We start from the raw sequence: 22,390 nt of genomic DNA, 5'->3' as shown, positions 1-22,390 counted from the left end.
ACCCAACCCTTCATCCCCCTCCTCTTCAAAACCCTCAGTTTGTTTCTTAGAGTCCACAGTCTCTCATGGTTCATCTTGCCCTCGATTTCCCCCAACTCACTTCTCTCCATCTCCCAATGTCCTTCATGTTATTCCTTATGTTCCACAAGTAAGTGAAACCATATGATAATTGACTTTCTCTGCTTCTCTAATCTCCTCCAGTTCCATCCGTGTTGATACAAAAGTTAGGTATTCATCCTTTCTGATGGAGGCATAATACTCCATTGCATATATGGACCATATCTTCTTTATCCATCCATCTGTTGAAGGGCATCTTGGTTCTTTCCACAGTTTGACGACTGTGGTTATTGCTGCTATGAACATTGGGGTACATATGGCTCTTCTTTTCACTACATCTGTATCTTTGGGGTAAATATCCAGTAGTGTAATTGCAGGGTCACAGTGTAGTTCTGTTTTTAATTTCTTAAGGAATCTCCACACTGTTTTCCAAAGTGGCTGCAACAACTTGCATTCCCACCAACAGTGTAAGAGTTTTCCCCTTTCTCTACATCCTGTCCAACACTTGTTTACTATCTCTTTCATTTTGGTCATTCTAACTGTGTAAGATGGTATCTCACTGTGGTTTTGATTTAAATCTCCCTGATGGCTAATGATGATGAACATTTTTTCAGGTGTCTGTTAACCATTTGTATGTCTTCTTTGGAGAATTGTCTGTTCATGTCTTCTACCCATTTTTTGATGTGATTATCTATTTTGTGTGTGTTGAGTTTGAGGTGTTCTTTATAGATCTTGGATATCAGCCCTTTGTCTGTACTGTCATTTGCGAATATCTTCTTCCATTCCATGGATTGCCTCTTTGTTTTGTTGACTGTTTCCCAAGCAGAAGCTTTTGATCTTGATGAAGTCCCAAAAGTTTGTTTTCAGTTTTGTTTCCTTTGCCTTTGGAGACATATCTTGAAAGAAGTTGCTGTGGCCGATGTCGAAAAGGTTACTGTCTATGTTCTCCTCTAGAATTTTGATGGATTCCTGCCTCATTTTGAGGTCTTTTATCCATTTTGAGTTTATCTTTTTGTATGGTATAAGAGAATGGTCGAGTTTCATTCTTCTACACATAGCTGTCCAATTTTCCCAGCACCATTTATTGAAGAGAATGTCTGTTTTCCACTGTATATTTTTTCCTGCTTTGTTGAAGACTATTTGACCATAGAGTTGAGGGTCCATATCTGGGCTCTCTACTCTGTTCCACTGGTCTATGTGTCTGTTTGTGTGCCAGTACCATACTGTCTTGGTGATCACAGCTTTGTAGCAAAGCTTGAAATCAGGCAACATGATGCCCCCAGTTTTGCTTTAATTTTTCAACATTTCCTTAGCAATTCAGGGTCTCTTCTTGTTCCATACAAATTTTAGGATTGTTTGCTTCAGATCTTCAAAAAATGTTTGTGGAATTTTGATCAGGATGGCATTGAAAGTATAGATTGCTCTAGGCAGTATAGACATTTTAACAGTGTTTATTCTTTAATCCATGAGGAATGTTTTTCCATCTTTTTGTGTCTTCTTCGATTTCTTTGTGTTCTGTAGTTCCTTGAGTACAGATCCTTTACCTCTTTGGTTAGGTTTATTCCCAAGTATCTTATGGTTCTTGGTGCTATAGTAAATGGAATCAACTCTCTAATGTCCCTTTCTGTATTTTCATTGTTAGTGTATAAGAAAGCAGCTGATTTCTGTACATTGATTTTGTATCCTGCCACATTACTGAATTTCTGTGTGAGTTCTAGTAGTTTGGAGGTGGAATCTTTTGGGTTTTCCATATAAAGTATGTCATCTGCAAAGAGAGAGTTTGAGTTCTTCATTGCCAATTTGAATACCTTTTATTTCTTTGTTGTCTGATTGTTGTTGCTAGGACTTCTAATACTATGTTGAACAAGAGTGGTGAGAGTGTACATCCTTGTAATGTTCCTGATCTCAAAGGGAAGGCTGTCAGCTTTTCCCCATTGAGGATGATATTTGCTGTGGGTTTTTTGTAGATAGATTTTATGAAGTTGAGGAATTTTCCCTCTATCACTATGCTTTGAATTGTTTTAATCAGGAACAGATGCTGAATCTTGTCAAATGCTTTTCTGCATCAGTTGAGAGAACCATGGGGTTCTTCCCTCTTCTCTTATTGATTTGTTTTCTCACACTGATTGATTTTTGAATGTTGAACCACCCTTGCATCCCAGGGATAAATCCCACCTGGTCAACTTGGATAATCTTTTTAGTGTACTGTTGGATCCTATTAGCTATGATCTTGTTGAGAATCTTGGCATCCATATTCATCAGGGATTTTGGTCTGAAATTCTCCTTTTTGATGGGGTCTTTACGTGATTTGGGAATCAGGGTAATGCTGGCTTCATAAAAAGAGTCTGGAAGTTTTCCTCCTGTTTCTATCTTTTGAAACAGCTTCAGGAGAATAGATATTATTTCTTCTTTGAAAGTTTGGTAGAATTCCCCAGGGAATATACCAGGTCCTAGGCTCTTGTTTTTTGGGAGGTTTTTGATCACTGCTTCAATCTCGTTACTGGATATTGGTCTATTCAGGTTGTCAGTTTCTTCCTGATTCAGTTTTGGAAGTTTACAGTTTTCCAGGAATGCATCGATTTCATCTAGGTTGCTCAACTTATTGGTATATAATTGTGATAATAATTTCTGATGATTGTTCTTATTTCTTTGGTGTTAGTCGTGATCTCTCCCTTTTCATTCATAACTTTATTAATTTGGGTCCTCTTTTCTTTTGGATTAGTTTGGCTGATGGTTTATTGATCTTATTGATTCTTTCAAAAAACCAGCTTTTGGTTTCAATGATGTGTTCTACTATATCTCTAGTTTCTATCTCATTGATCTCTGCTCTCATCTTGATTATTTCGCTTCTTGTATGTGACATTGGCTTAATTTGTTGTTGATTCTCCAGTTCTTCAAGGTGTAAAGAGATCTGGTGTATTCTGGATTCTTTAATTTTTTTGAGGGAGACTTGGATGGCTATGTATTTCCCCTTAGGCCCACCTTTGCCATATCCCATAGGTTTTTGACTGAAGTGTTTTCATTCTCATTGGTTTCCATGAATTGTTTAAGTTCTTCTTTGACTTTCTGGTTGATCTAAACATTCTTTTTTTTTTTTTTCTTTAAGATTTTATTTATCTTTTTGACACAGAGAGAGAGAGAGATCACAAATAGGCAGAGAGGCAGGCAGAGGGAGAAGCAGGCTCCCTGCCAAGCAGAGAGCCTGATGTGGGGCTTGATCCCAGGACCCTGAGATCATAACCTGAGCTGAAGGCAGAGGCTTAACCCACTGAGCCACCCAGGCACCCCGACATTCTTAAGCAAGGTAGTCTTTAGCTTCCAGGTGTTTGAATTCCTTCCAAACTTTTTCTCGTGGTTGAGTTCCAGTTTCAAAGCATTGTGGTCTGAGAATATGCAGGGAATAATCTCAATCTTTTGTTATTGATTGAGTCCTGATTTGTGACCCAGTATGTGGTCTGTTCTGAAGAAGTTTCTATGTGCACTCGAGAAGAATGAGTATTCTGTTGTTTTAGGGTAGAATGTTCTGTATATCTATGAGGTCCATCTGGTCCAATGTGTCATTCTATGCCCTTGTTTCTTTATTGATTTTCTGCTTGGATGATCTGTCTATTATTGAGAGTGGCATGTTAAGATCCCCCTACTATTAATGTATTCATATCAATATGACTCTTTATCTTGATTAACAGGTGTCTTATGTAGTTGGCTGCTTCCATATTGGGGTATAGTTAAATTGTTAGATCTTCTTGGTGGACAGACCCTTGAAGAATAATGTGGTGTCCTTCTTTATCTCTGACTACAGTCTTTAGTTTAAAATCTAGTTTATCTAATATGAGAATCGCTACCCCAGCTTTCTTTTGAGGCCTGTTGGCATGGAAAATGTTTCTCCATCCCTTCACTTTCAGTCTGATGTATCCTTACGTTCCAAATGGGCCTCTTGTAGACAACTTATGAATGGGTCCTGTCGTTTTAACCAATCTGCAACTCTGTGCCACTTTTTTGAGAGTGTTTAGGCTGTTCACATTGAGAGTGATTATTGAAAGATAAGTTCTTATTGACATCATGTTGCTTGTGAAGTCTTTGTTTCTATAGATTGTCTCTGTAAATTTCTGTTTTATGTCATTCTTTTGTAGAGCCCCCTTAGTATTTCTCGTAGTGCTGGCTTGGTGGTCAAATACTCTTTTAAGCTTTGCTGGTCTTGGAAGCTCTTTATCTCACCATCCATTCTGAATGTCAACCTTGCTGGATTCAGTATTCTCGGCTACATGTTCTTCTCATTTAGTGCCCTGAATATGTCTTGCCAACCCTTTCTGGCTTGCCAGGTTTCTGTGGTCAGGCCTGACATCATTCTGATGGACCTTCCTCTGTATGTAAGGAATCTTCCCCCTAGCTGCTATCAAAAGATCTTGTCTAAAATTATGATTTTTCAGTCCCACAGCCAAGTGCCTCAAGGTCTTTCTAGATTCGTTGATCTTGGATGCTGTTCTTTCTACCTCTGGGACAGGAATGCTGGTTCCATTCCCCAGACTGGGAAAATCTTCATTGAGAATTTGTTCAACTATATCTTTTAGTCTCTCTTTCTCCACCCCCTTAGGGATCCCAATAATTCTGATGTTGGAACATTTCATGGCATCATTTATTTCTCTAATTCTGTTTTCATGGCTTCTAAGCTGTTTGTTCCATGCCTTCTCCTGATCCTTTTTCTCTATCATTTTGTCCTCTAGATCACTAATTCTATCTTCTGCCTCAGTTACCCTAGCTGTTAAAGTATTTAGATTAGATTGGATCTCATTGATAGCATTTTTAACTTCTGCCCTGGTGGATATCATTTCCGTCCTTAGAGATTCTTTGTTTCTAATGGTTTTCTCCAACCTAGCCAGAGCCTGGATAATTGTTATCCTGGATTCCCTTTCCAACATATTGTTTATGCCCATATCCAATAGTTCTGATGGAGAGCACACAGTCTCTGAATTTTTCCTCTGTTGGGTGCTCCTCCCTCTAGTCATTTTGGTGAGAGGTGGTTGAAGGGATGTGTAGCTGAATATGTCAACTGCGATTCAAGTAAGTTGCACCCTGGAATGCTTCTGAACAATCAGAAGTCTCTACCAAAAAGAAAGAAAAAAGAAAAAAAAGAAAGAGAGAAATAGAGAGGGAGAGAAAATATGTATAATACACTTGTGTTACAATTATTAAATGTGGTAAAACTAAAACTTCTTGAGAAGAAAATTGTTCTATAAATCATAAATATTTTTTAAATGAATCTATTCAAATTCTGCCATCCTATTTATAGATAGCCCTTATGAAGAAAGTAGTGATGTTCATATTTCAGTCAAATTATTTTAACCCAATTAATAATATTTAAAATTTAATGATCTCTTCGATATCAGCCACAGCAACTTCTTTCAAGATATGTCTCCAAAGGCAAAGGAAACAAAAGCCAAAATAAACTTTTGGGACTTCATCAAAATCAAAAGCTTCTGCACAGCAAAGGAAACAGTCAAGAAAACAAAGAGGCAACCCACGGAATGGGAGAAGATATTTGCAAATGTCAGTACAGACAAAAGATTGATATCCAGGATCTATAAAGAACTCCTCAAACTCAACACACACAAAACAGATAATCACATCAAAAAATGGGCAGAAAATATGAACAGACACTTCTCCAATGAAGACATACAAATGGCTATCAGACACATGAAAAAATGTTCATCATCACCAGCCATCAGGGAGATTCAAATTAAAACCACATTGAGATATCACCTTACACCAGTTAGAATGGCCAAAATTAGCAAGACAGGAAACAACATGTGTTGGAGGGAATATGGAGAAAGGGGAACCCTCTTACACTGTTGGTGGGAATGCAAGTTGGTGCAGCCTCTTTGGAGAACAGTGTGGAGATTCCTCAAGAAATTAAAAATAGAGCTTCCCTATGACCCTGCAATTGCACTCCTGGGTATTTACCCCAAAGATACAGATGTAGTGAAAAGAAGGACCATCGGTACTCCAATGTTTCTAACAGCAATGGCCACGGTTGCCAAACTGTGGAAAGAACCAAGATGCCCTTCAACGGACGAATGGATAAGGAAGATGTGGTCCTTATACACTATGGAGTATTATGCCTCCATCAGAAAGGATGAATACCCAACTTTTGTAGCAACATGGACGGGACTGGAAGAGATTATGCTGAGTGAAATAAGTCAAGCAGAGAGAGTCAATTATCATATGGTTTCACTTATTTGTGGAGCATAACAAATAGCATGGAGGACATGGGGAGTTAGGAGAAGGCAGTTGTGGGAAATTGGAAGGGGAGGTGAACAATGAGAGACTATGGACTCTGAAAAACAATCTGAAGGGTTTGAAGAGGTGGGGGTGTGTGAGGTTGGGGGAACCAGGTGGTGGGTATTAGAGAGGGCACAGACTGCATGGAGCACTGGGTGTGGTACAAAAACAATGAATACTATTATGCTGAAAATAAATAAAAAATGATTAAAAAATATTTAAAATTTAACAAATTTTATCATATGTTCAAAAGAAGATATCGTAAGTCCTACAAAAGACATTTATTTGTTTTCCCATCCTCCTTTGTGTGAAACAGCTTGGGTTTATGAAGAGTAAAGTCTGGTAGTTCAGCAAAGTGAAATTGTCCTTTTTATCTGCTGACTATCCCCAGTGCAGCGTTCTTTATGTTGCTTGCATTTGTTAAACCAGGACCTGAGGAGAAGTACCTCTTAAATAATAAGGAGAGAACAGAGGTCTAGTGACTCTAATATTATCCTGACATCAGCACTCCAGGGATTCTGTCTTCAACTAGCTGTTTTGTTTAATCATTTAACTGTTCTCATCCTGCTCTTTGTGTATAAAAAGAAAACAATATTTTCCCCATGCCTTATAAATGTTCCAGGGCTTAATTATTGCTTGCAAACTTCTCTGAGCTTTCTGAAAAAGAGTAGACATAATTATTCGATCTTACAGATAGACATTGCTTAGGGGTTTTTCTGAATGCAGAATGAAAAATAATACAAGTTCATCGGAGTGAAGTGTGAGAGGTTTTGTAATGCTGATTGCATATCACTGGGGAACAAATTAAGCCCATCAAATGCCTCAAATATCAATCTCAAATCACACTGCACTTGGAACAGGGACCTGCCTAGTGTTTTATTTACAAGATGATCACTTTCCTCTCCAAATGAATTAGCTCTTCCACAATGTGTCGATTGGTAGAGTGAGAGTTTAGCAGGCTGGGAATTGTGTACTTCTTTCAACAGAAGACTTGTTGATGCCTAACTTTTGTGGATAGATTTTAAAACTGTTAAATGAAATATCACCATGGAATATCGATTATTCATTATTCTTGAAAATCAGGTTAAACCCAGGATTGTATGTTCAGATTTATGGGGGAACTTGGAAACATTCTGATGCATTGGAAATGTTACCTTTAGAATATATTAAGGGCTATGATTTTTTTTTTTTGAAATATGGAGACTGTTTTGGGGAAGAGATACATCTAAAAATACATATTTCCAGGGCTGTCAAATGTCTTTGCATTTTTTTGAAATCTAAAGTCAGCAAGATAAAATTGACAACAGAAAGACATATAAGCTAATGAGGAAATACGCAAAGGATCTAAATAGTTAATTCAGAGAAGAGTAATCCAAGCGACCAGTAAATATATAATAGTGGCTAAAGTTTTCTAGTGGTTAGCATAATCTAAGTAAATGTTAATAAAGAGCTGTTATTTATTTATTGCCACACACTAGAATGGCAAAGAAATAACAGATTATGTCTCCTGCTGGGGCAGATATGGTGGTGGAAGCAGAGGCCTCCCATATATATATCACTATCAGAAGAGCAAATATTACAGCACAACCCAAGAAAGCAGTGTGAGCACATTTATTAAATCATACTTCCATTTCTTGGGGTCCTTGTAAATGTAAGTTCAAGTAGGTAAGGATAAATAAGAAATAAATGGAAGACCCATCATTAGGTGAAAAGTGGAACACATTTTGGTGAATTCAGATTGAGGAAAGAAGGGCTAATTTTCCACCAAAATTTATTTTCTCCTTCTTCTGTATGATCAAATCATAGCTGAGATGTGGTTGCCTGGCCGGGGGCTTCCAGGGTCCTCTTGCAGCTGGGGTGGTCTTTGTAAATCAGGTCTTGTCAAGGAAATGTGAATAGAAGTCCTGAGTGCCATTCCAGGGCTGACGGTTCACCTCCTACCTGTGCTCCTTCCTACTTGTTTCCAATCCAGAGTGGGACTAGCAATGGCTTCAGCGAAGTTAGCAACTTGGAAGCTATGTATTCAGGATAATATCAGCCTGAATAACTGTATGGAACAAACCTGCCAGGGGACAGGGTGCAACTGGCTGGAATCATTAGATGGAAGAGAAACTTTAAGGGTTTTTTTCCTTTGTTATTGTTTTTGTCTTTTATTTTTTTAATCATTTTTTAAAAATTTATTTTCAGCATAACAGTATGTTTTTGTCTTTGATGTTTTTTAGGTTGCTTTACTGTAGCAGTTTAGCCATTTAATGAACACCATGCCATGCAATATTATATAAGCTTTGGTAAGAAGGAGTTAGATCTATACTAGCTGAGCCAGCCAGCTGAGCAGGGGGGATTTCATTATGTACAAAAAAGTTTCCATATGATTCAGTTTTTTTTAAAATAAATGCAAAAACCTATAACCCAGGAGGACACACAAAGAAAGCTGGAGATTGAACTAACAATTAAACAACCAACCAGCAAACCAAGTTAAAGTCACCTAGGCAGGAACTGTCAAGTGCTGTATAATGTAGAATCTGAAAATAACAGAGATTACAAGGATAATTCTTTTTTCAAAATCTATGACTTTAATTTCTTAATTGACTTCTGAGTCCATTATGTTCTTCTATGCTATGTTTCAAATGTTTACTTAGTGTCATTACCTAGATATTCTGTAAGTACTTCATTTATAGAAAGAAGATGATTCTCTTCCCGGAAAACAGCAAATAATAGACATGTGAAGCAAGCATTTTAGAGCACCTACAAAGTGGCAAGCTTTTGTGATGTATGCTGGGTGATACAAAAACTAAAAAAAGCCCCTATCTCTCAAAAATACATAGTCAGATGATGGAGCTCCTGGGGAGCACAGTCTAAGTGACCAGCTCTTGGTTTTGACTCAGGTCTTGATCTCAGGGTTGTGAGATTGAGCCCCACGTCAGGCTCAGTGCAGAGCCTGCTTAGGACTGTCTCTCTCTCTCTCTTCCTCTGCCCCACCCCCTCAAATAAATAAATAAATGTAAGAATCCACAGTCAGGTGAAAGAGGAAACATAAAGAGATAATTTCAGTAAAATTTAATGAATGCTTTGATATGGATATATATACAGAAAAATGTAGGAGATTTTGAAGAAGGGTCCCTGTACTTTATTTCAGAAGCTAGGCTAATTTTTAAGGATAAGTTTCATTGAGCCTGGTATAAAAACACAAATCTTTGTGTTTTATACATTGTCTTACTACCTTAAGAATATTTATCATGTGTTATTATTGTTAACTTACTTGTTGGGAGGTAAGTATGTATGTTCACTACTCCATTTCCAGGCAAAGCACCAGGCACACAGTTTACTGGGGAATGAGGAAAAGTGATGATATAAACATGGTTCTTGTTCTGATAAAATTTCAACTTTTAATGTTATGGGCCCTGCCCCTGGGCTTCTGGGGAAGCTATACTTGAACTTTAGCAAGGTCAGAATGCCTCAGCAAAACCTCAAAGCATGGGCTCTGTTTCTGCCCCAAGCACAAAGTGTACATCTGCTTTGTTAAAGAAAATAACCAAAAAGGAGCATTCTGAACACAAAGATAAGAAAAAGTAAGAGATTTCCCTGGTTTCTTATAAGATTAAAGTCCTACAGTCCTGCCTATAGTAGAAACTTGAGATAATGTCTGCAAATTTCTGAAATGTTCTTTGTCAATAATTTGTAAATTTTTATGTAAAAAAATGTATATAACCCTACATTAAATGTCCCCTTACTGGAACATTCTCATCTTTGTGAAGATCCAATATCAGGTAAATAGTCTAACTTGGGCTTCAATAAAACTCTTCCATTTTTTTTTTTTTTTTTTTTAGAAATTCTAAAAGGTTTGTTCATTTTGCATCTACATCCTCAAGGAAGTCAAGGGCCTGTGGGAAGTGGAGCTGTGTAAGAAAAGGTGTGAAAAAAAAAGTGTTCAGAGAATATTCTTTTCTGCTGTAATAAATATTCATCAGGAGTGAAATATAGTTCAGCTGGCTCCTAGTCCAGAGCTGCTTTGTGATGTTCCATGTAGTACAACTGGGTCTCAGAGCTTCTCTGACCAAAACTGATTTTTTGTTTTCTTATTTCAAAAGGTATTTATTTGAGATAGAGTGACCACATGCAAGCTGGGGGAGGGCCAGAGGGAGAGAATCTCAAGCAGACTCAGTGTTGAGTGCAGAGCCTGAAGCAGGGCTTGATTTCACGACCCTGAGATCATGACCCGATTTGAAATCCAGCTGGATGCTTAACCGAGCCACCTGGGCACCCCCAACACTGATTCTTCGTATTCAAGTGTGTCTTGAGTTGATGGGAGCTGCAGGATCCTGAGGGCAGGATCCAGGCCCAGGACAGCTGATAACTGAATGGTGGGGGAAGAATCTACTTTGTAGTACAGACTAATTCCTTTAAGATGTGCTTGGCTCAAACACATAGGACAAAAACACCCACAAAAATTATTGTAAACTTATTGGTGCTCTTATTTACCTTCTGCTCATATTTCTTGGGTACTGACTTGCAACTTTTCACTTTCAAATACTTTGGAGACTATTCTAACAGAGGCAATGCTTGATGGATGGTTTCCTTAAGTGCTTAGTGAAATTTTGCTGGAACTCATATACCATCTTTCTCTTCTGAATAATGATCCCAGAGAGAAATACTCTTAGACTCATAGAGCTATAAACACTCAAAGTGGGAGGTATTTAAAGGTCATTCAATTTAACCACTCACACAATACTTCAGGTCAAGTTTCTGTGATGACATTTCAGGTTTTCTACAGACTGCCCCAACCAACTCTCCATACAGGTCTCACATTGTTCCTACATTTGCTCTTAGGAAGGCCAGACAGTTAAATGTTCATTTTAAAGTAATTTCTGGCGTGTTTATATGCTTATGTTGCTATCATCTCATTAGCATAACCATATGACTAAGTGAACAAAGAATTTAATTTGGATTTATATTATTATGTGAAAATTTCACTTTCAAATATAAGTAAGCATGATATAAAAAAAACTCCTTAAATGCTTTATGTTGGAATTTTCATGAGCCACTTGGGAATATAGGTGTAAATTTATTACTATAAGAGAGAAATGTAAAAATTGATGATTGTGAATGCTGCTAACTTTTTGTGCAAACATTGAATATTAAAATAATATTATAAATGATATTAGATGATATTTAAATAATCTGATAATTAGGGAAGTGGCTTGATAATTATGAAAACACTGAATGAGTATATTAGCTAATTTTAGAAAGAATGTTATACCCTATCTGTTCCCCAAATGTGTACTGAAATGAAATTATAAGGTAGGAAAATGGAAAATAGATTGCAATAGATTGCAATGCAATTGTACTCTTTTTTTTTGTTTGTTTGTTTTTAAATTATTTATTTATTTTTTTAATTTTATTTTTTATAAACATATAATATATTTTTTCCCCCAGGGGTACAAGTCTGTGAATCATGTATTGATTGTTTGGTCTAGTTGTTAGGTCAGTGATTGATAGAGGAATATTAAAGTCTCTGACCAGGGTGCCTGGGTGGTTCAGTGGGTTAAGCCTCTGCCTTCAGCTCAGGTCATGATCCCAGGGTTCTGGGATCAAGCCCCGCATCGGGCTCTCTGCTCAGCAGGGAGCCTGCTTCCCCCTCTCTCTCTGCCTGCTTCTCTGCCTATTGTGATCTCTGTCTGTCAAATAAGTAAATAAAATCTTTAAAAAAAAAAAGTCTCTAACCATGAATGTGGATCTTCTTCTCCCTTGAATTTTGTTAATTTTTGTTTCACTTACTTTGGTGCTCTGTTTTAATTTCTTATAAATTAAGCATTGTTGTTTTCTTGATAAATTAAGCCATTTTACCATTATGAAATGCCTTTACTTACCTTGGGAAATTTTCTTTGTATTGAAGTCTCTTTTGATACTTATCAAGTCATACTGCTTTTCTTTTTCTTTTTTTTTTTTTTTTAAAGATTTTATTTATTAATTGACAGAGATCACAAGTAGGCAGAGAAGCAGGCAGAGAGAGAGGGGGAAGCAGGCTCCCTGCTGAGGAGAGAGCCCGATGCGGGGCTCGATTCCAGAACCCTGGGATCATGACCTGAGCTGAAGGCAGAGGCTTTAACCTGCTGAACCACCCAGGCACCCCTGCTTTTCTTTGATTAATGTTTTCATGGTATATATTTTTCCATCAGTTTTCTTTTAAACCACTTGTATCTTCATATTTAAAGTACGTTTCCTGTAGATAATACATACTTGGATTTAAAAAAAAATCAATTCAGAAAATCTTTGCCTTCCTAATTGGAATGTTTATCTTATTAAAATATAATACCTATTGATAGAGCTGGGCTTAAGTCTATCACCATGTTTAAGTTTCTATTTATCGCTCTCTCATTTTTCTTCCTCTCATTTTTTATCTATCTTAATCAGTCATCCCTCTGGGACTGTTTCATATGCTCCATGCTTATGGCCCATGTTGGTATTTTTCATATCATAGACCAGTCCCTGAAACACTGGTCAACTAAGCCCCAATGTTGGAAGGCAGGCATTTTTGTCCTTATGGTTCTGTCAAAATGTAAATTTATCTAAGCTATATTCTGTGACAATGGGGAGCTTTTTTGCAGCCCTTTTTCACTAGTAGGACCCTTATTATTTTTTGACAGAAGTAGGATTTTTTGGTGGGCTTGAATAGGGAGGAGGCAGTGCTGAGGTTCCTATGAGGGCAGAGCGTGCCATTTGTCCAGGGGGACATGATTAGGGATGTATTTTGCATTTGACCCCACAGCCATTTGGATGAGCTGCTTTTCAGCCACCATGTCTTAAAATTCATGTGCATTAAACTCAGTAAAGCTCCACTTTTGGAAATGTGGATTTTCTGGCCATCAGGGAATTTGAGCTTGGCCCTGTGTAAGGCCTCAATCACATGCTTCTTGTTCTTCAGCTTGGTACAGATAACTTGGACAATGTGGACCCTGGCCATTGTGCCCTGGGTTTACCAAAGGCACCAGGCATACCTGTCTGGAGCCCCTTAGCCCTAGCATTGGACAACATGTTGATATGGATGATGTGGAAGGGCTGCAGCTGCACTCAGATGTGAAAACCATCTCCACCACGCTCTTCTCCATATACTTGTTCACACAAATACAGGCAGGGTCCAGGGCTTTAGAGGAGAGATGCTCATATTCACCTGGTCCCATTTGGCCAATAGTGGGATCTCATCCTCTTTTTCCTTCTTCTGCCCCAGGTCAAAGATGCAGATCTTGGCTTCAGGGACACCTCTGCAGAAGCAAGAGTTTGGATGTGGCTTGTTCTTAGTATTGGTAATAGCAGGCAGGGTGGTGGCTTTTGGTAACACCAGGATCTCCAGTAGCACACTGAAGGAAAAGAGTAGGAACCCTATTTTAAGCAATGGTTTGGGCTTTGGAATCCTACTGTGTGGGAGGACTTTCAGTTCCAATACCCTTCAGGAGTTAAATTCCATTGACTACTTCCATATATGGAGACCAGAAGGCTGTGTCTTTAGTCCAACTTACTGCTTTATAATTTTGTTATTTTTTAAATTCAGAGAGGTATTAATTTTGTTTTTGAGAATGGCTATTTATTTATTTATTTTTAATGAACATATAATGTATTATCAGTTTCAGAGATACAGGTCTGTGATCCATTAGTCTTATATAATACCCAGTGCTCATTATATCATATGCCTTCCTTAATATCCATCATCTAGTTACCCCATCCTTCCACCTATCTCCCCTCTAGCAACTCTCAGTTTGTTTCCTATGATTAAGAGTCTCTTATGGTTTTTCTCCCCCTCTGATTTTGTTTTGTTTTATTATTTCCTCCCTTCCCCTGTGATCATCTGTTTTGTTTCTTAAATTCCACATAGCAGTGAGATCATATGATAACTGTCTTTCTCTGATTGACTTATTTCACTTAGCATAATACCCTCTAGTTCCAACCACATCATTCAAATGGCAAGATTTCATTTTTTGGATGGCCAAATAATATTCCATTTTATATATATATATATGCATACATATATGTGTGTGTATATATATATATACACACACACATATATATGTATATATACACACACACATACATACACACACACACACACACACACATATACCCCCTACATCTTCTTTAGCCATTCATCTGTTGATGGACATCTTTCCAAAGTTTGGCTATTGTGGACATTGCCATTTTAAACATTGGGGTGCAGGTGCCCCTTTAGATCACTACATTTGTATCTTTGGGATAAATACTCCGTAGTGCAATTGCTGGGTCATAGGGTAGCTTTATTTTCAACTTTTTGAGGAACCTCCATACTGTTTCCAGAGTGGCTGTACCAGTTTCCATTCCCACCAACAGTGTAGGAGGGTTCCCCTTTCTCTGCAACCTGGCCAACATCTGTTGTTTCCTGACTTGTTAATTTTATTGAGAATGGCTACATCTTTATAATGTTTCTTTTTGAATTTTATCAACTCTTTTTGGAATATCAATGGGGGTAGGCTGAGTATGTGTATAAGTCTGTGTGTGTGTGTGTGTGTGTGTGTGTGTGTGTGTGTGTGTGTGTGTAGGTCACAGAGAGGATTTACCGCACAATCTTGAATGGAAATCTTGTTTCTTTATAAGATAGGAATAATAATGTCTCATTTATAAAATTATTACAAGCCTTAAATGATATAAGCCACATAGAAGGCTTGGTAAGTTGCCCAGCCAGATAAAGAGACTCAGCAAATATCACAGAACATTTTACTACAAAATATAGTCACTCAGTTATTGCAGAACAATAGATAAGAACATGAGGACGTAAAATTGCATCAGGCTCTGAGAACTGTCTTTGGAATATATATGTTTGAGACAATCTCTGAGAATATAGAGAGTGTGAGATGGGGTTCTTGCTTTGGCCCATTGACATTGTTTGAAGAAATATTAATCTCCTGGACAGCCATTCAGTGAGAGGTAGTGGGAAGGGACAATTCTCTATGGTCTTTTGTGTTTCTGCATGTCTTACATTGTGAATTACTAGATGCCCCTTTTTCTGAACTATCTTTTCAAAGATGTTTATATAGTGAACAGCTATACAAATGGCTATCTAATATCAGCTCAATTTAGAGAAAGAATTTATGGATTCTTGTGATTAATTTTTCAAGTACTTTACACTTAAAAGGGAACTCTATGGCTCTGGGCTTTCACAAGTCCCACCAGATGATAGAGATAAAATAATATCCTTAGGGAATGCTGGCTGGACATAGATAGCCCAGATGCCTCTGTCTTTTAGCCTGGGTGGCAAACTTCTTGCCAGTATAATCCATCAGAACATTATAGTTTCTTTCCAGCATGATCTTCAGTAGGAGCAAATCTGCAGAGCCCTCCAAAACACATTATTTTTCCAAAGTGGATATACTGGTTCCCCCAGATTTCTCTTATAGTTTCCTTGACTCCCTGAAACTCCTGTGCATGGCAGCTAGTCTTTAAGGGTTTAAGTGGCCACAGGGGTTCTCTCATCAACATCCATTCCATGCCTCCTTCACTGTGGAAGATCTGTGTGGTTTGGCTGGGATCAGACCAACCTACTTCTCATTCCCTAACCTCGGTCTTCTTCTAAACACACAGTAGATATTTCTGAGTTAGAGAGGAGTCATGATGAGATTTCAAAACAATTAAAACATTGTAAATCTTGGGCAATGTCAACTTGTTTTCCTACTGCAGCCACAGATGATCAGATCTCTTTGATTTGATATCTCTAAAGACTCGGAATTTGAAGAAAGGCCATCTTTCTCTCTGTTCTATACATTTTATTGTTGACAAAGACTCTCAGAATTGCCTTTGTGTGCCGCTGTCTCTCATTTGAAAAGTTTTCCTGATATTGATATTATTTTTCTCTCTCTTGTTCAGCAATAATTTCATAGGAACATTAGTTGTCAATTCTCCATTCTCACTCTCTTTGACACCCCTCCCTCCAACATTGACTTCTTGGCAATGACAGGTGCCATGAAGAGCCCTGGCAAAGAGGTGATATATTACTTCTTTTTTGCTCTCACCTTACTCACAACAGTCACTGAATTTGTTTTAGAGGAAACTAGAGCTGGCTCTGCGAGCAATTAAGTTGTCTTAACCCAAAAAATGCAGTGACTGGAATTCCTACATGGCACAACGCTTCACATTTATTGCATCTGGGGTTTGAGAAAAATCACACTTTAAAATGTTATGAAATGAGTTTTACAGAACAGGCAGAATTCAATGTTGTATAGAAAATCATATAGGGTAGACTACTGAGAAATCAAAAATAAATAAGTGTAAGAGAAAATTATATGGTGGAATAGGGAAGGAGAAATAGAAACAAGAGCAAATAAGGCCTTTTAGGAATGGTAAGAAAGGAGACGATATCAAAATAACTATTTTCTAAATTCAGATTCTCCTTAGGAAAGCAATTTGGACACTAAGAACAGTCACAATTATAAAAAAAAAGTATTTTATTTTAATTTCTCCAGGGTACATTTTGTTACCTTACAATAATATCTTAGAAACATCATTTTAGGAGGAATTTGATCTTGATTTATAGTTTTACATTTTGTGACAAATCCCTTCAAAGACGTTAATGTGCTGGTGCTGTTTAGCCTGAAAGGGTGTCTCTCAAAGCTGATAGGTTACACTTAGGAAACTGAGGATCAAAGAAGGTGGCGACAACCTAGGAGAGAAATCAACTTAACCACTTTATATGTTTTGACCCTGATACTAAATGATGACTGGTTTACTTAAGAGACAACTCTGTAGTCATTTTTGTCAATTTTCTGAATGATGACACACACATAAATTGCACCTGTTCTTATTTATTGATACTGGCAGAAGAATAAATGTCAGTTTGTACCAAAAAAATATCCAAACAAGTTTCCCTTGTATCCCTCTGAAGATCCCCCGAAGATCTTATTACATAATGATTATAAATACATATTTCAAGTTTGGTGACCTTGAAGGAATTCTTGGTAAGATTAGCAAGGGAGAGGAGGGTTGCCCAACAAATAGACATTATGAGGAGATTTATAGACACTTAGGGAAGAGGATTCTTGATATTTTTCAGACAAATGGTTATATAGAACCAAGAAACAGCAAAACTGCAGGTAGTAAATAATGTGTTCAAAATTTAACATTCCAAAAAGGAGAGAAGGAACATTGTGAATGGGTTACAAAAGGAGGAGTAAGATTGGAGGAAAATTAAATTGCTGTAGAATATAAAGAGATTGGGGACTGTTGGGCTGCAATCTCCATCCCTACTCAGTATGGATATTTTATGGCTCTGGGGCTTGTTTTATATTTTTAAAGAGCTGTTTCCTCTCTCCTGAAAGTACTTATTTCAGAGAATTAGAATTTAAATCATCATTGAAATAACAGTAAGATTGGAGCTTTAACAAAGTCTGACTGATGATGTAATAATCCTGAGTTGATCCTAGGTAAGCATTAACCCCTGAGAGATGGCAGTGAATAGGAAGGTTATGCAAATTCAGTGTGGGGCAGGGCTGCAGAATCATGTAGCAGGTCCAGGAAAAGGATTTACAGCCAGAATATTCAAGTGGAGTGAAAGCTCTGCTATTTACTTACTGCAGTATATTCACTTTAGAAAAGAACATTGGCATACCTGGGTCCTTGTGGCATTGTGCATAAGTGTGATAACATTGTGCCTCTCATACTTCTCAGGATTACTGATAAAATCAATTTTTCATCCCCACCAGGACTACAGTTCATTGATCCTAGTACTTTTTTTTTTTTTTTAACCATCTTTCATTCCTCTGCTCTCCTTTCTTCCTTCCTTTTTCCCAACAGAATCTGTGACCTGTAGTTATAATGACTCCCTTCTAAATGTTTTCAGCAACTTTGCTCCTCTTGATTCTTCCAATTTGTTTGGCAAAACCACTACCCTAGTTAAATCTACCCCTACATACTTTGCGCCTGCATTCATAAAAACTGAATGTAGCTGGAAAAACATAAAATCATGAGACATGATTTCGCTCTTAATTCATGACCACTAATTTCAAATAGGCCTTTAGTGCTTCTATGACGATCATATTAAAAGCAAATATTTATTATGATAATTATATTGGATATTAATTTTATTTTCTGTTTTTCTTTCTGATTAGATTTTAGTATTAAGATCACATTAAATCATATAACGTTAACTTCAAAAAGTAATTTTCTTTCATTTTCTACTATCTTTAAGAGTTTCTCCATGATGGGAATCATTTGTTCTTTAATGTTTGGTAGAACTTATCTATAAACTATGTGGGTTGATTGAGAAGTGTGTGTGTGTGTGTGTGTGTGTGTGCGCGTGTGTGCATGTATGTAGACTTTGATTCAATTCAAATTTAAAAATGATTATATAGATGGTTTCAAATTTTTAATTTTTTTGAATTCATAAATTTGTTTCATAAGTGACATATTTCTAGGAAACAATGAATTTTAGTTGTATGTTCAGTTCATGCATGGTATTCTTTTTTTTTAAAATACAATCAATCGGTAATATATCCCTTATTTCATTTCTAATATTATTTAATTTTGCATTCTCTCCTATTTTTCATGATGTTTTTCTAAATTTAAGTATTTTATGTGTCTATACTAATATTGTTCTCTAATATTTCAAAAAATATTTCTTTCAAAAATTAAACTTGGTTTTTATCTTTCTTATTTCCTTCCTTGAGGTTTTTTTTTTTTTAAATTTGTTTTCTTTTTATAATTTAAAGTTAGTGTTTGGCTCTCTAATTTTCCATCTTTCATTTTTGTTTTCTTTTTTTTTAAGATTTTATTTATTTATTTGATAGAGAGAGATCACAAGTAGGCAGAGAGGCAGGCAGAGAGAGAGGGGGTAAGCAGGCTCCCCTGCTGAGCAGAGAGCCTGATGTGGGACTGGATCCCAGGATCCTGGGATCATGACCTGAGCCGAAGGCAGAGGTTTTAACCCACTGAGCCACCCAGGTGCCCCCATTTTTGTTTTCTAATAGACACAGTTAAGGTTATAAATATTACTCTAAGTATGACTTTGGCTGTATACCAGTATATTTAATATGTATCATATTTAGTACCATTTAATTACAAATATTTTAAGATTTATATGTTGATTTAATATTTAATCCATGAATTTTTAAGTGATGCATTAATTTCTCTAAAAGTTACTTCTTTTCAAAATTATTTTCTAACTTAATTGCATTTTTTTAAAGGTTTTATTTATTTATTTGACAGACAGAGATCACAAGTAGGCAGAGAAGCAGGGAGAGAGAGAGAGGAAGGGAAGCAGACTCCCCGCTAAGCAGAGAGTCCGATGCAGGGCTCGATCCTAGGAACCGGGATCATGACCTGAGCTGAAGGCAGAGGCTTTAACCCACTGAGCCACCCAGGCGCCCCCTAACTTAATTGCATCTTTATCAGAGAACATGGACTGTTTGATGCTAATTCTTTGATATATATTGAGATGCATTTGATCACTTAACATGGTGCGATTTCTGAAATATTCATGTGCTTGAAAGAAAATAATCTCTCTGTTGGGAACAGGATTCCATATATGTTTGTGAATCTGATTTATTTATCATGTTCATTTTTTTGGTCAGGTTTTTGTATTAGTTACTGAGAAAAATATGTAAAAATCTCCCATTTTGAAAATGAATTTATCAATATTTTTATGTTCTTCCATTAATAGTGGTTTATAAAATTTTTAAAAGATTTTATTTACTTGCTTGAGAGAGAGAAAGAGAGAGCATGGACAGGGGAGAAGCAGAGGGAAAGGGACAAACAGAGTCCATGCTGAGTATGGATCCTGATGGGGGGGCTTGATCTCACAACCCTGAGATCATGACCTGAGCCAAAATCAAGAGTCAATCCCTAACTGACTGAGCCACTCTGGCACCCCAATAGTAGTTTATAAATTTTGAATATATGTTATTAAAGGCATTATCTTGTTAATTGCTCTTATTATCATTATGTCATGTCCTCTTTGTCTTTAAGAATGCTTTTTTTTGGTATAATTTATTTTCTCTGATATTAATAAAGACTTCCTCTTGGGTGAACATTGGAGACACTACTAGTTACTGACTTTCTTTTTCTTTTTTATTTTTTTTAAAAGATTTTATTTATTTATTTGACAGAGAGATCACAAGCAGGCAGAGAGGCAGGCAGAGAGAGGAGGAAGCAGGCTCCCTGCTGAGCAGAGAGCCTGATGCGGGGCTCGATCCCAGGACTCTGAGATCACGACCTGAGCCGAAGGCAGCGGCTTAACCCACTGAGCCACCCAGGCGCCCCTGACTTTCTTTTTTCAGCCATTTATTTTTACTAACCAAACTTCGATTCTGTTCAGTGACAATAGGTGCAGATAAAACACCCTATGTCTTAGCCTCTCTTGGTTGCCATATGCCATATTAGATTAAGTCACATGCTATGCTTATTTTTCTATGTAAGCATAGTAATTTTCGGCAATTTGACGTGATCAAGCCTAATAATTTTGTCCAGGAAGATTTGTAAATGCAAGTCAGCAGGTGGAATTTTTGTGAAGACTATTTTAAAAGAACTCTATTTCGCTGCCCTGGTTTTTCAACCTCCTGTCCTTCACCCTTTTCCTTCATTTCTTCTTTTGTGGTCTTTGACCCACTGGCATTATAGTGATGATATTATATCTGAAAGATTGAAAATGCATCTTAAACAGGGCAGGGTGGAAGGATGGAAATATTCTTGATAACTCCTTCACCAGTTGCACCAACACTGCACTGCATACCCCTGGATAAGCCATTACATGAGAAAAAACAGCCCCTAGTTAGTCCAGCTCCTACTCCTCTCTCACTTTAATCACTGCTTTTGATGATAATGACCCGCAGTTCAGTAAGTAGCTCCAAGTAAATAGAGCTGGTTTCTTGTGCACAGGTGGACTCCCTTACCTTCTATTCCTCTACCCTTCAGACTGAGGGATGAGGGGACTCATTCTTGAATTCAAATAAACTTGTGATACTGTTAGAAAAATACATACTTGAGAAAAATAATAAGATGGATCTTTTTTGTTTGTTTGTTTGTTTGTTTCTCTATCCAGAACCAGGGGAGGGTTTTACATATATTGGCTAGCATGGAGGAAGGACCCCAGTGGCAGCTGCCTGGGTGCCAAGCCATTGACCATTTAAGTCAGGAGATACTAGAAAAAAATATTTCTTTCTTTTCTTGTTCTTGTTCTTGTTCTTCTTGTTCTTGTTCTTGTTCTTGTTCTTCTTTTTTTTTTTTTTTTTCATTTACTTTCAGCAACACCTCTGCCTTTGGGAGAAGAGTTTTGTATTGTAGCAAACCTAGTCTGGAGCATGACAGATGCGTTTTGGGATTTGTTTGCTGAGGTATTCATGCAGCTGGCTCTGGTTCTGAATTTTAGGGCCAATGGCATGATAATGGCCCCTCTCTTTTAAGTTCCCACCATATGCTAGATAGTGTGCTAAACAGTTAACATGTATTAACTCATTTAGTTCTTAGAACAATAGGTCGATTTTATTATTCCCACCTTCATTTCTCAGAAGAAGCAACTGGGACAGTGAGAAGTTGAATACTTTGTCCAATGTCACCTGGTTAGGATGGACTTGAGCTGGGATGGAACTCTGATGGCTGGACTCCAGAGCCTGTGCGATCAGGCGAGCAGCCATGACTCCTTGGCTGCTTCTCCTGACCCTTGTGTAGAGTTGTCTTCCTGGAGTTTTGAACCACATCAGGAAAGAAGCGGTGGTGAGAAGTGAAAAGCAAAGCAAACAACAGGCTGTTCGGGAGGAAAAGCCATTACTGAAGAAGCTCCCAGGAGACGAATGCTAGACTTTCCTCACCGCAATGCTCAGATTTTATCCAGAAATAAAATCATCCATTTTTGCTACTCTGGGGTCCTTTGGTTGTAGGTAGAGCTGTGTGAAAGTTTCCTCTCCCACTGCCATCCTTCCAAAAACAAATCTGAGACCTTTCTCCGAGGTTTGGTCCCACTTAGGCTTCCATGGAGCAGCTTGCTGGAGTAGGAAGTGTGTTCTCTGAAGTCAGACAAGCTTGGGTTTGTGTTCCTCTTCAGCTACTGTAT

General features: G+C 37.5%; 1 pseudogene; it reads right to left on the bottom strand.

Annotated features, from left to right (window-relative positions):
- Window positions 1-13,028: 13,028 nt before the first annotated feature.
- On the bottom strand, window positions 13,029-21,974 carry LOC116865245 (annotated as a pseudogene).
- Window positions 21,975-22,390: the final 416 nt, after the last annotated feature.

The sequence above is a fragment of the Lontra canadensis genome, unplaced genomic scaffold (genome assembly GCF_010015895.1).
Source record: "Lontra canadensis isolate GAN:19392208 unplaced genomic scaffold, GSC_riverotter_1.0 scaffold7, whole genome shotgun sequence".
Taxonomy (NCBI): Eukaryota; Metazoa; Chordata; class Mammalia; order Carnivora; family Mustelidae; genus Lontra; species Lontra canadensis.
Note: the sequence above shows the minus strand (reverse complement) of the source record. Positions and strands in the feature narration are given on the sequence as shown.